Source organism: Pleurodeles waltl, chromosome 1_2, assembly GCF_031143425.1.
Source record: "Pleurodeles waltl isolate 20211129_DDA chromosome 1_2, aPleWal1.hap1.20221129, whole genome shotgun sequence".
Classification (NCBI taxonomy): Eukaryota; Metazoa; Chordata; class Amphibia; order Caudata; family Salamandridae; genus Pleurodeles; species Pleurodeles waltl.
The window spans coordinates 402,684,646-402,699,074 of record NC_090437.1 but is presented as its reverse complement, the minus strand read 5'-3'; the positions used below and the strand labels follow the sequence as shown (position 1 = coordinate 402,699,074).

The window sequence follows — 14,429 nt, the reverse complement described above, 5'->3', positions numbered from 1 at the left end:
ACAACACAGCTCTAACGTTGGCAGCACTGTGCTGCAACATTTTCACTATGCAGGAATGCACCATATGTGACATGTTACTAGGCAACCCTTTGTTGTCCCCTGTGCGGGCACCTAATATGCAGCCGTGCACCAACACTACCAACCTTGCACCAAGGTGCTTGGATAGCTGCCCTGTGGAGGTGGATGTATCTGTGCAGGACAGATTTCCAGCAACACACATTGCAAGTCCCTTCCACGCTAAGTGCTGCATGGGAGGGTGGCCGATTTACAGTACGGCTTCAAGTCACAAAAGAGTGGTCATCCGCAAACTTGAACATACAGTGCAGGCCATGACAATGGCACTGGAGGCTGTCCAAGGGTGTTTATCCCATTGTTTCAGGATGATCACCATTACTACCAGTGTCTCTCCTATCTTCCAAAACATGAATCAGCATTTATGTTGTCAACACATGCACAGTGCAGGCTATGGGATGGAGATCAGCTACTTAGCAAATGTGTCCCATAGCACAGTCCATGTAAGGTCAGTGATGTCCTAAATACTCCTACAGGGTCCCACTTAGGCATCCGTGATCTGCACTGTCTAACAGTGAATCTGCCCCATGGTTGGCCATTTATTGTTTACGATACAGACATGATGGTGTTGTGGGTCAGTAAGTGAAGCATGTGACATGGCACTACAGTATGTGTGGTGCCACTTCACACAAATCTGGCACATGGTATGTGATGGCCGTTAATGTTGTATTCCTATGTGTGTGACCCAATGCATCAGGCAGATGTATATGCACACTACAGGTAAGTCAGGTATGTGCTGATGAGATGTAGTTGGTATTGGCACCAGGGGTTCCGGCTGAGACTTGCACGGCATGGTTTGAGGGATCTGCGCCTATCTGTGACTCACGTTACATGAGCATGGTGTATGCCATTGACATTGCTGTGCAAATCTTTGTTTGGTGTACTGTGTTTGTGAAGTGGACATAGAGAGCAACATGTAGGCAGTTGTAGTGGTTTGTGTACATCTTCTTTTTGCAAAGGGTACATATCTCCACCTGTCCTTCACGTGGTGTGCCTGTCAAGTTGTGGGTGTGTTACGTACATGTGGGTGTATATGTTTGTGGTGTGCACTGATTGTGCTGTACTGCAGCATGGTGCATATGTGTTGTCACCTGCACATCTGTGTTACTTGGCCAGGTTTTTTTGGAGTAGTGTGTGTCTTGTGTGTCCTACAGGGTTAGTGTGTTGTGTGTAAATTGCTAGGTTTGTTGACTTACCCACAAGTAGGCCATTTCTATGTTGGCCATCCTGGAAGTGTTCATTGATCCTGCTGTGCCTGAATATGTAGGTGTCATGGACACTACCAGGATACTTGGCCAAAATGTTTGTGAATAGTCCCCAGTGGTCCACTATGGCCTGCACATTTATGGAATGCATGTGTTTATGATTCAGGTATAAATGCTCAATTGCTGCAGGTGGAACAAGTTGGACATGGGTACAGTCAATTGCACCAAGCACATGCCAGAAGCCATCAAATTGGTAGAACCCCTGTCTTATCTCCTGCTGCATTTGCTGGGTGTTGGGGAAGCTGATATGGTGCGGTGTCAGAGAGATAATTGTGTCTAACACCTTTGGCAGGAACACCAAGAATGACGTCTGTGACACACCAGCAACCAGGGCACTCGTTGTTTGAAATTAGCCACTTGCCAGCATGTGCAGGACAGCTAGCAGCTTTGTCACAGCTGGTATATTATGTGGGGTCTGCAGGCTGGCTGTGATCTGTGGCTCAGAGTGGTGTAGCAGGTGTAGTATGGCTTGCCAGTTGAGTCTGTATGTCCTTATGATGTCTTGTTCCCTGAGGCCAAGGAGGGTTGTCCTGTTTTGCCTTTGTGTACCCCGTTGTGGTGGTGGTTGCAGTTGTTGTCGCTGTCCTCTCCATCGTCTCCTAAGCTGACGCAGACATTAAAGTTTGACGCAAATCTGAGTTAATGCCATTTTTGGGTCCACCTCCCACCTATGCGTCATTTTTGCCCGGGTGGATAGATATGATGCTAGGGGCTTAGAGTAATTTTTTAGACGGGAACACCTACCTTGCATCTCATTGACGCAAGGTGGTTTCATGCATCTAAAAAATGACGTTAACGCCAATATTTTGGTGCTAGACAGGTCCAGCGTCAAAATATAAATATGGAGTTAAGTGTGCGCTGAATTAGCATTAAAAAAAAGATGCTAATTCAGCACAAAGCAAGTATAAATCTGGGCCTCAGTGTGGTGACAAGTGTATTTTGGAGGACGTTTGTAATATTACCGACTGTGTAATTTTGGAGGATGACTGGAACCAAGAGTAGGGCAAAGATCTGTTATTGAGTGCTGTATGAGATAAACTTATGAATGGTTGAACAAGCAGAGGTGAAGATTGGGAAAATCATTTTGGATGACAAGAAATGAGTTGACAGAAACTGATAGTTGTTTTTTTAGAGGGACTAGACTTATTCCTCCATTTGCTTTACAATGTAAATTAATCAACTTGGCACATCAAGGTAATTTTGCAGTGTCAAAAACTAAGGAGAGACTTAAATCATATTCTTGGTGGCCAGTAATGGACATTCAGCTGGAGCTTATTGTAAGAGATTGTCCTTTGTGTTCCAATAGTGACAGCAGATTAATTAACTAGAAAACGTCCTATGCAACGTAGAAGTCCTTGGAAGGAAGTTGCCATAGATATTGTGGGACCGCTTATGGGAGAGATTCATTTTCCATACATAATTTTATTGACAGACTTATTCTCAAGGTGACTTGAAATCAGAGGTGTTGCAGGCATTTCTCACAAAAATATGCCAAAGTTTTTAGTTTACGTTTTTGGTAAGGAAAGTTTTCCAGACTCTATTCTTACCAACAACGGTGTCCAATTTTGTTCTGCCGAAATGTGTGAATATCTGAGAGAAAGGAAAATTGGACAGCACAAGTGTGCATTATACCACCTTAGACTAATAGTGTTGTTGAAAGATTTAATAAGACCATTAAAGAGTATATTCAAGTAGCAAAAAGTAATGGTTTGATTTGGTCAGACAGGGTGGCATACCGATTAATTGCTTATCATCTGAAGCAGCATCAGGTTAAAGATAAATCTCCTTTTGAGTTGTTTAGAGGCAGAAGACCTAATACTAAACAAATTCCTGCTTAGATGAATTGGCAGAATGGGTGAATGAATGTGGACGTCCAAGAATATTGGAGACTCTGAGGATTATATCATTAAGGGAAAAGAAAAGAACGGCATGATCTAAATAACAGCACTAAAGATTTGAATGTGGAGGTAGGGAATATTATGAACATTAAGGCATCCCCTGGAAAAACTATGAATTCAAAGTTTACTCAACTGATAAAGTCATAAAAAAGTTTCAAAATGCTATTAAAACTCAAGGTGGCAGGATATGGAATTTGAGTGTGGTGGTATTGCTTATCAAGAAAAAGAGCGTGTGTTTGAACTGTGAATCCTTTTGTGATGGTCCTGATCACTGAATCATGCTCCATTATCTCAGGACTAATGAAAATAGACAGAACAAGTCTAGATGCAGGTCTTGTACTCACATCAGCTGTCCTCCAGGATTTCTCAAAGATTATGTTATCAAATAGTTTGTTCTTTTAAAACAAAAATATATAAACATTTGTTTGGTAGTCTATGTTACTTTAGGTAACAGAGTAATTGACTTCATTAATATATGCTCTGTTGTGATCAACATTTTTATTTAATGAAACATTATATATGACTTTCTTGTTTCTAATTGCTTTGAAAGTTGTTTATATTAATCACTTTTTATTCTTGTTGATCTTTACGCCTGTGGGTGTTCTTCACTCAGAGAGGCATTTTCTCCCCAAGTGCGGAACCTCCACATGTGTAAAAATACTATTCATAAGTACCTATTTGAATACCGAAAAGTAGTAAAGGTAGACTTCAGGTTTAAGTTTAACTTTGGGAATCAGGTTCTTAGTGAATAGATGAGGTCTAAGCATAGGCCTGTATGAAAAGGTGCCTTAACCTCACTCTACCAGCAGCAGAAGAGTTGAAATTGGTCCAGATGGATTGGTCAGGTGGGTTACATAAAACATTGATTAGTGCGTCATGGACCCCATTCTGCATGCAGATCTTAAAATACAAATAGGATGTTACAAAACAAATTATCGTTGGGAGTCTTGGCCTAAAAAAAGAGTGAGTGTCGTGAACAAGACAGGGAACGAAAAATGAAAGTGGGAAAAGAGCATAAAGAGACGCAAATAGAGTGAACAAGGGTAAGCAAATGTGTTTTTGTAACACTTCATTACAAAAACAAACCATTACTATATAGGCCACCCATCTCCAGTGGAGGCGAATGTGTGGGTGGCCATCTTGAAAGATTTTTTGCAGTAAAGTTTACAAAACCGATTCAAAGATTGCCACTCATGCATGCACATTGACACAGAAAGAAATATTGAATAGGAGGGAAAGAAGAAGGTGAGAAGAGATTTGAGTGGAAAAAGAAACAGAAAAAAGAAAGGCCAAATATGGAATGAATAAAAGGGAAAGGAAAGAAGAAAGGAGCAAGAAGGAAACTATAAGATTCAAAGAAAGTTAAAATGATAAGCAGAGAAAGAATAACAAAATAAGAGAAAGATAGACAATATGAAAAAGAAAGAAAGAGGAAGGGAAACAAAATAGAAAGAGGTAAGTCAACAGGGGAAGAGCAAAAAGGAGGACAGAAATGAGACTGAGAAAGGAAAACGAAACTAAATGATGACTAAAAGAAGAGAGTGAAACAAAGCATACAAAAATAAAATAAAAAAGTATGACAGAAAGAGAAGGATATGGTGAGAAGAAAGAACTATGGAGAGACAGAGGTAAGATAGGGAAGTCCAACTTAGGCTAGATAGAAGCTGCAAAAATGCTAATGAGTGAAACAGAGAAATGGAGATCAAGCTGGTAGATTGTGGTAGGCATTCTGGTCATTATGGTAGCCCTAACACAGAGTGCTCCTCCTTGATATATTGTGGGATTTCTAGCCAATACGATGGGAATGAATGGTATACTGTGGTTGTTTTTGATAGGACTCTTGCCCAAAGGTTCCCCTTTTGGCATTATAAGGGACACATTAATGTGGGATATTGGGTCTCTAGTTAGCAGAAGTATGAACCCTGTACAAGTAGGGTCCACAATCCTAATCCCACCTGCTGCTTGGGCTTCAGCCTGTTTCCTCATGCCCTCAAGGGATGGGCACTCCCTTAATGCCCTACAGAACTCCTCCTTGGTGCCTTGGTGGGTCCTCCTTCCACATGCAGACTAGCATCCATGTACATTGTCGTTGCACAGATCCAGTCAGGCAACCCCAGCATCTCCACATGAGCCTTGAGTTCCACTTCTTTCAAGATAGTTGACTCCAGGACATTACCCAACAAACAGTTCATAGGCACGGCAGTGCTCACAGCACCTTCAGAAGTCTTTAAACCTCCCCCAACTCAAATGTCAGCTACCACAACTTGGTGGAAGGCATTAGGAATCAGCAGCTGACTCTTTACCATAGTCATACTGGGACCTGTGTCCCTTAGAGCCTCAACACCTTGCCAATTGATGGTGACCCATTGCCTATACTCGGTAGTATTAGATGGCACATGGATCTTAGGAACCATCTCATGGATCTTAGGAACCATCTCACTGTCACCCCACTAGCCCTCACCCCCTAATTAACTGGAACAAACTCCTTCTCCCCCAGCACTATACTAACAACCCCTGGGTTCTTACTTCCAGGGCGAGGGTGTGTTCTTTTTGGACACTTGGGGCCCCTTGTTCTGTCCATACTCGCTCTACTCACAGCACTTAGGGGTTTTGGGCTGCTGACTTTTGTCAGGGTAGTTTTGTGTCTGGTGGCTAGATTGGGAATGAGACCTTTCCCCTGTGAGTTGTTTTGGGGACCTTTGGAGAACTCTTTCTTTTTATCCCCCACCTTTTTCTTCTGTTGGGAAGCTTGGCCATAAATCCAGTGCTGACCCAGATGTCTGCCTCCTCAGCAAGCTTCATGGAGTCAGTCAGCTTGCTATCCACCAGGTGTTGGTTCATCTCTGGACGCCAATTATTCAAGCATGTGCTCCTTAAAAACCAAGCTGGTCAGCCCTTCATAATCATCAACTTTGCTGCCCTTTGGTGCCTTACCAGCATAATCCAGAAAATCTACCCATGTTTGTGTGGTGATTTTGTGACTAGCCCTGAACCATTGCCTGTACTTTTCAGGTGCCAATCCAAACTTCCTGACTAAAATGGTCTTCATGGCAATGTAGTTGGTCTGGTCCCCCACCTTTAATGTAAGGATTGTGGAACCTGGGCTCTTTCAAAGCCACTTCATATGATGCCAACCATTTATCTATGTCATCTCCCACACGTAACTGGGCACCATATCTTTTGGGACATAGAATCTGGACTTACTTGAAGACCCTGCAGATATGCTTCGGCCATTATGGCTGTTGCTGGACCCCTCATGTAGGGCTCTTATGTCAAGCTTTCTCAAGCTGAGATGGGCCATTTTTCTGTCTTCCATGGCCAGTATTTTCTCCTTGAGAGCCTGCTCTTTCTCCAGTCTAGCAAGAGCCTGCTCTTTTCTAGCTTGCATGCTCCAATTTTAGTTACTTTGCCTCCCTCCTGTCCTCCAGCTCCTCTGGGGTCCGGTTCTTTAATGAGACACTGCTCCCTGCTCTGGGAACAACTACTACTGTTGGTAAGTTGTTGGCTTCTTCCACAGACAGTCCCGAATCCACATGAGTTTCCAGGGTTAGCCCATCAGCTAGGCCATCAACTCTTACGCAAAGGGACTTTGCACATGTGCTTAAGGCTTTCTACAGATGCACCTTCTTGGTGACCCCCCTCATTGAGACATGAAACGGCTTGCAAAAGACTTTCATCTGAGCCACAGAATAAAACTCCATCTGGGCCAAATCAAATTCTACAACTGCAGGTGCGGGAGCTGCTTCTTCAGACTGAGAAATGTTTTAGCAAAAAATCAAAAAGGAGGGAAAAGTTTAAATAAAAAAATGCCAATTAAGCCAAAACACACATAAATTCTGCTAACCAAGAGGAATAGGTTTGAACTGGTCTAAGTATAGAGTTGCAGTTCACACTGAATTGCTATATGGTATTGTACAAACACATGTCCTATACTTACCACTGATCGCCAAGGTTAGTAATTGTGACTCTAGTTGGCAGCGGTCTGACAGATGGACATTATGAAGGATCCAAATTAATTAATATAAATTGCCAAAAAATGTAATGACGGAATTGCCCATCCATACATAATCTCAAAGTCCTCTGTGATTACACATGGAATTACCAAAACCAGAGATGAAATGTGTCAGGCCAGCTGCAGTCCAGCCTCCTAAATGGATGGGTAAATTCCCTGCCAGGAACAGGACGGAACAGGGTGGTAATTGAAAATTAGGCAGAGGACATATGTGGGCACAAGAACTAAAAATTACACTATGCCCCTGGGTACTTATAAAGAGAAAACACACATTTAGTATTGGCATAACTGATTCATCTGTTTAGGGTTACTATAGCAAGTTACAAATATTATGAAACCACATGTGGCTTGACACATCACTTTCCACTGCACGTAGCTACAGGCATGATAGGCACAGATGAATAATAAAGGTATCAATCACTTCCTCTTAGACACAGTATCCCTCGATTTTTTAAAACACATGTCTCACATATACCCATTTATCTTCTACAGCGCATCCTCAAAATAGAGATGATAAGTTATACAAAGCTAAGCTGCACTGCATATTATGAACACTTAATGGGGTCCTGAAAAGAAGCTTTCTGTAGGGAAATGTTCCTTTTTACATTGCCACTCCAATTTATTCTAGTTATTTTTCTGGTCTTTGGTGTCTGTGCAATGGGACAATCCTGTCCTCTAAAACACGTTGAATTTGTTAACGTACCTATAAGACCATAATCAGGGTGCCTGATATTTAGAAGCAGTACATGTAAAGTTTGATGTTTAACATGTAATTACAGTGGCAATGCCCTATAACCTGTTTCCACTATAGGAAGTTTAGCTGTTCCACAGGAAAGCCTTGGGGTGCCTTATTAAACTTAGCTCTTCTTAGGAATAGTATAAAAAGTTAATTCTTGGAATTTTTAAAATACTTATTACAAATCCAATTCATTGGTATGGTCAGATTTCTAACAAATATTTTACAAAAAGTCACTGTTAAAATATTACCTTTCACCTGCCTGAACCCTCTAGAAGTTAATTTTTCTGAGCTTCCAGCTGTCACACAGGAGCTGAAAAGCAAATTGATTAGGTGTGAATTGGTTACCAGAGCTGAGACAGAGAGATTGGGTGTGGGGAGGTGTACTGTTCCTCTGACAGGATGAGAATCTGGACAATGGCCAGGAAATTAAATAACTGCAAAGAGACATGCCCTTTTCCAGGCAGATATAGCTCATGCATAGGCCTGTCCTCTCTGTTGTACTTCTAGTAGCCAGGCACCAATCCCAGTTGGAGAGGAGCTGGATTCAGAACTGGTTTTTAGTTACCACAAGGAGGGTTTGATAATTTTCCTGGCCACACCTCTAGGATGGGCACAGGAGCTCTCCACAAGGGAAGAAATGTTCTGACATGTTATATGTAGGTGGAGAGGGACACTCTGGGACTGTCTGCAGTCTGCAGGCACACAGAAACTGCTACAAAGGTAGATAGGGTTACCCAGGAGAACTTTTCCCCTACTGGTTAGGGAGGGACCAGGAGTCACCCACACCCATAGGCTTGACTCAGACGTAAATGCAGCACCCATGGGTATCTTCTTCAGAATACTACTTGGCCTGTGGAAGACAGAAGAAGGACTGCACCTGCTTTTGTGCCCTGGGAGGAGAACCCTATGGAATGGACCTGCCCCCACTTGTATCCAGGACTAAGAAGTAGGGGTGGGCAGAGCTCGTGGACTTCCACTATGTAGAATTTTGCAGAGTGGTTAGAAAAACTCCTCGAACTCTATGGAATTCCTCGATAGGACGGAATTCCTTGACACCGCGTTTACGCTTTTTTTTTCATTCAGGAGCGCAATGCTTGTTCCCGCGTTGAAAATATCACGGGAAGGCACCTCAAGGTTTACGTGGGTGCAGCCATTTTGTTTTCTCTGTCTCTCTGTGCATGGTGCTGGGCCTAATTTTTAATCCTTCCTAAATCTATGCAATCTAACCCGTCATTTTCCTTTATTCAATCAGTGTGTGTCTTTGTTTTTGTCTATTTTAGGTTTCTGTCATCTTTGGTGTGTTTTTGTTGTGACTTTTTGAATTCTTTATTTTTTTTGCTTTTCCCTTTACTTCTTTATATATTTTTTCTTTCTTCCTTCCTTCTATTTCTTCCTCTTTCTTTTTTCCACCCATGGCAGAGCAGGGTGGCAGAGGGAGTGGTGTCACCTGTGTGGCTGTTAGCCACTTACTTTGTGAACGTCAGCACAGCCAAAGGGTGCAAACCTGCCCCATTTTTACTGAGCCGGAGGTGGCAGCACTTGTGTTTTTTGGCCGAGCCACCGCTCCTGTATGCTACAAGTAAACAGCAGACCTGGGAGCTGTTACGCCCTTCAGGAGAGCTGACTGCTGTGGGGGAGGGTGCGCCATTTGAGTCATCAGCACACTGGGGTCCAGCGCACCCAGCAGCAGTTGACGCACCATTAGGCGGACATACTGGACTGCGAGCAGGACCTGTTCGACCTGCTGGGCATTGAGGTGTCAGTGCTCGGTGAGTAAATAGTTATTTATTTGCTGTGTGTGTTGCACAATACCTTTTCTTTTTATAGCAGTGCTGACTCCCAGAGGTAAATTAAGTTATGATGAATATTATGTGATCCAGTTTGAGCTAGCCAGGTTCTTAGTCAGTGCTTCCTAATTGTATTTATCAGCACATGTGTGGACTGATTGTTTAGGAAGCCACGCAGACTGAAACTTCTCCTGTCACTAAGAATAAGATTGCAGTATTAGTAGTAAGTAATATCAGTGAGTTAGCTTTCTTTTCTCTGCGGCATTTTTTTATGTAGCTTATGCAGTCCCATAATGTGATGTGTAGAATGCATTGAAAAAATAGGGGGACTAAGTTGTCCCATCAAAGGTGACTGAGAAGCAAAGACCATTTATTGCAATATGGATGCAATAGTAATGGTACCTAGTTATAAATGTAGTTTAGGAAATTTGGAGCAGGGCTTACGAGTAGGAATTAGGAAACTCGAGTAACATCCATAATAGGTGATCTGATTTAGAAAAGTACAAAGTTCCTATATTTGCCTCTGCCTGTCAAAATATTTTGTGGGAGATTGACTGTACCACTAATCTGTGTTTTTAACCTTCTTTATTTCTTACCTCAGCACCCAAGGGGAAGAAGATAGCAACGTCCAAGGTGGGTCCAGGAGACAAAGGTGCCAGCGCCACCACCAGTGCCAAAGCTGGTAGATCTGGTGTCCCCCATAAGTCTTCCTGTTATATTATTATTATTATTTCCCCAACCTTCAGCTTGACTCATTTTGAATAATTTTTCTTTTATTTTTACTGTGCCTGTCTCCCTTTTTTGTACTTATTTTCGTTCTATATATGCTTTGTTAAATTCTTGTCATGCCTGCAGTTGTCTATTTTTCATCTACTTTCCTGACTGTACTAATTTGTAGCTTTCTTCTCCTTTGTTACTAAGCTAAGCTTTCCCTTCTCCCCTTATATATCTTGCGGACTGGTATTTTAATACTTAGAGGACATATTTTTAGGACAGGTACTCCACCAACACGTTTGCATGCCCAAGTCAGTTTTTCTGCGCATGTTTGTGAAGGTTTTCATTGCTTTGTCCATTCCCATTGCATTTGCCAACCAAGTCCTCACCCTAGGTCCTCTTGGATTGACCAAAATATTCCACCCCTTTATTGTGTTTCAGCGACTTAGCGTTGCCCCTCCATTATGAAATGTTTATGGTTGATTTGACTATCTGACTTTTCTAACATAATTAATCAACTCCTAAAGTGATTGATAGAAGAAGATAGTACTGTAATAATCTATTGCGATTGCATTTTGTTTAAATTTAAAATGTGTAACATTTGCTCTATTCACACCAACCACCAATGTAGGAGCCAGCAGCAGCACCAATGCACCGGATGCATCAGCGGTGTAGAACCTGCAACAGCAGGGACGGACGTTGGCAAGTCATATTACTCTTGCTTATTGACAAGTACTAGTATACTCACAGCAAAGGCATTGCTCTTGAACCCCCTGATATAGCAACTACAGGAGGGATTGAGTTCTTAATGGCCTCTTCTCTATGCAAATCAGCAGACAAAAGCTCATAATGAACGGATGCTACAAATGATGACTTGATGGAAAAGCACATGAAGGATGGACGGCTAAAAGAAAGAACGGGTGAAGTAGTATATGAGTGAAAGAATGTACGGGTGGGTGAAAGGAAAGGAGGCATTGGTAAGTGATAGGAGATGCATAAGTGGGTGAAAGGATGGATGATGGGATGAAACAGTGCCTCAGTGGGTGAAGAATGGATGGGTAAATGGTTGCCCAGGGGGATGGGTGAATGATAACAAATGACGCATGGGTAAATGGATGGATAGGTGAAAGGGTGGTTGAAAGGGTTGATACTGGATAGGTGAGTGTATGGATGGAAAGTGGATGGTTGGATTGAAATGGTGAAAGACTGGACAAGAGAGTGTAAAGCTTAAATGGTGGCTATGAAAGGGTGAATAGATGAATGAATGAAAAGATGAATGGACAATTCCTTGGGTCAAGAATTAAGGGAGCTCTTCTGAAGAGGGATGTGTCTGTTCACCTACTTCTCTTGATTTGCCTGGTTATCAAAGCTTTGGTTCCAAATGGCGGGTATTTTAATACTCTGTCTGCTCCCTTAATTTACTGTAGTTGTTAAGCAAGGCTGATATGTATCCTCCCACCCATCATCATACCTCCCTCCCCATTAGTCACCCATATTACTGTGACGTAACTTTAGCATGGTTCAATTCAGCAGTACTGTAGTAATGATTGTGCAGTGTGCATCTGCTTCAGTTAATGCAGCATTTACAAATGTGTCAATGGATTGCAAACTTAAAACAAGGTGTGTTTCCCTTCCCTCCTAGTGCCCACTCTGTTACCTCCTAGTACTTCAGTCCTTTATTCTTTCTGAAGTTCTCTCCCAGCCACCCCAAAATGCGTCACATTTATGTGCAAGTGATTAATATTTCATGGCTTTTATAATGGATTCATGCCAGTTAAAATTTTACACTTTTAACATTTGTCAGCTACAGTGAGGCATGTTTGGGTACAAAAATACCTGTGTGACTCATAAACAGCCACATAAAATTCCAGTGGCCCTAGGGGACCAGCAATGTACTGCTACTGTGCCACTCTACTTTAAAACAAATGTTTGCACAGAGCAGTGTTTATTATTTGTCATTTTCCTTTTTCTTTCTTGCTATAGCTACTCCTGGTGGACATCCTCCTACTCTCCAGGAGATAGCAGCCCAGCTGCGGCAGCAGAGGCTGGGGGCTACCTGCATTGGATATCAGTGGCTAGTGGCTCTTCAGGAGGAGGAGGACGAGGCCCAGTCAGCTGCCAACATGCCTGAGGGGCTGGGCTCCTCTGACCGGCTGCCAGTGCCTCCAGCCTACCAGGTGCACTGTCAGGGCTCCCGCCAGTTGGCATCAACCTATCCACCTCCCACCACTCCTGTCCCCCACATGCTCGGACCGCAATTAACAGTGCCATATCCAACAACACTTCTCATGCTTGGACCACTGGGTAGCACACATTGAGGCAATCCTTTATGATCTCCGGACCCATGTGGAGAATGCCCTCTTTTGACACTTTTTTAAATTTTTTGTTTTGGTGGCAGGGACACTTGTTTTAAGTGGAGAGGATGGGAAAGGGAGCTGGAATTTCGTTGTGGACGTTCTTTGGACTTTGGTTGGGGATGGGGCGATTTATTTGGGGAGAGGGGTGGGTGGGTTTTCTATTTGTAAATAATAAAAGGAGGTAACTTATTTGACTTCATTTATGTCTCAAATGTTATTTTGGTGTTTTAGTTTGCACTCCTGTCTTTTAGTGTTCTTTCCGACTCAACTGTGAAATGACTGCTTTATTTCGGTGCATTTCTTTTTTAAGAACATCCAGCAATGACCATGTCAGGAGATACTAATTTGAGGAATCCATCTTCTTTTATGCCTCCTTCCACTGAGGTACCCATTGAGGTCCTTACTTTTGAAAAAGCAGTACGACATGAGGTTGAACAACTACAACCTTTACCAGCTTTTCAGAATTTATCTAACCTCCGAACAAGCAGTTATTTGCTCCCTGTCCCAGGATCCAGACATTACTATAAAACCTGCAGATAAGGGGGTAGCTATAGTAATAGTAGATACCATGGCCCTCATTATAACATTGGCGGTATATCCCGCTTACCGCTGTGCAGAAGACCGTCAACACACAGCAGCGGCGGCTGAATTCCACTACAGCTATTACGAACCACAGCTCGGAATCTGCCATAATCCAGACATCCACACAAGTCCGCCACACCAAAGGTCAGTGATAAACTGGCGACAACAAAAACTCCACCATCACGCCAACAGGAATACACCCACACTATCACGACCCACGAATCCACGCGGCAGTCTTTCAACCGCGGTATTCCATTGGCGGTACCCACCGACTCGCTCAAAATACACACACATTTACAAAACACAACCACATTGGACAATTCAAAATAAACACACCTGATACACATACACACACCACTCTCACACACCCAATCCAATATAAAACACACACTTACATCACACACAAACTCTTACTACCAAAATTTCGAAAGAAGGCCAGAGAGAGACACCACCAGAAACAACACTAGCATCCATAGACACACAACATCATCACTCACACAACATCCACGCACCTCAAACAACACACAACACATCCCCTCACACATCGCAACACACACCACCTCACACATCACCCACACCACATCATGGCACCTCAACAACACCCCAGGTTCTCTGAGGAGGAACTCAGGGTCAAGGTGGAGGAAATCATCCGGGTAGAGCCACAGCTATTCGGATTACAGGTGCAGCACACCTCCATTGCTAGGAAGATGGAGCTATGGCGCAGAATCGTCGACAGGGTCAACGCAGTGGGACAGCATCCAAGAACTAGGGATGACATCAGCAAGAGGTGGAATGACCTACGGGGGAAGGTGCGTTCAGTGGTCTCCAGATACCAGATTGCAGTACAGAGGACTGGCGGTGGACCCCCACCTCCTCCCCCACAACTAACAACATGGGAGGAGCAAGTCTTGGCAATACTGCATCCTGAGGGCCTCGCAGGAGTAGCAGGAGGAATGGACTCTGGTAAGTCAACTCTTAACTATTATATCCCCCACCCTACCTG

At 43.1% G+C, this 14,429-nt stretch overlaps 1 protein-coding gene across 5 annotated transcripts in view; it reads left to right on the top strand.

Moving 5' to 3' along the window:
• The window catches only part of LOC138300566 (uncharacterized), a 960,785-nt gene that overhangs the window by 244,996 nt on the left and 701,360 nt on the right, over nucleotides 1-14,429 (top strand). For 2 of the 5 annotated variants that reach the window (XM_069240146.1, XM_069240153.1), the window contains one exon: nucleotides 10,375-10,406. The exons of the other annotated variants lie outside the window; for them this stretch is intronic. The gene's annotated coding sequence lies outside the window, so the exon portion shown is untranslated. The remainder of the gene's footprint in view (nucleotides 1-10,374; nucleotides 10,407-14,429) is intronic. 5 annotated transcript variants of the gene reach the window in all.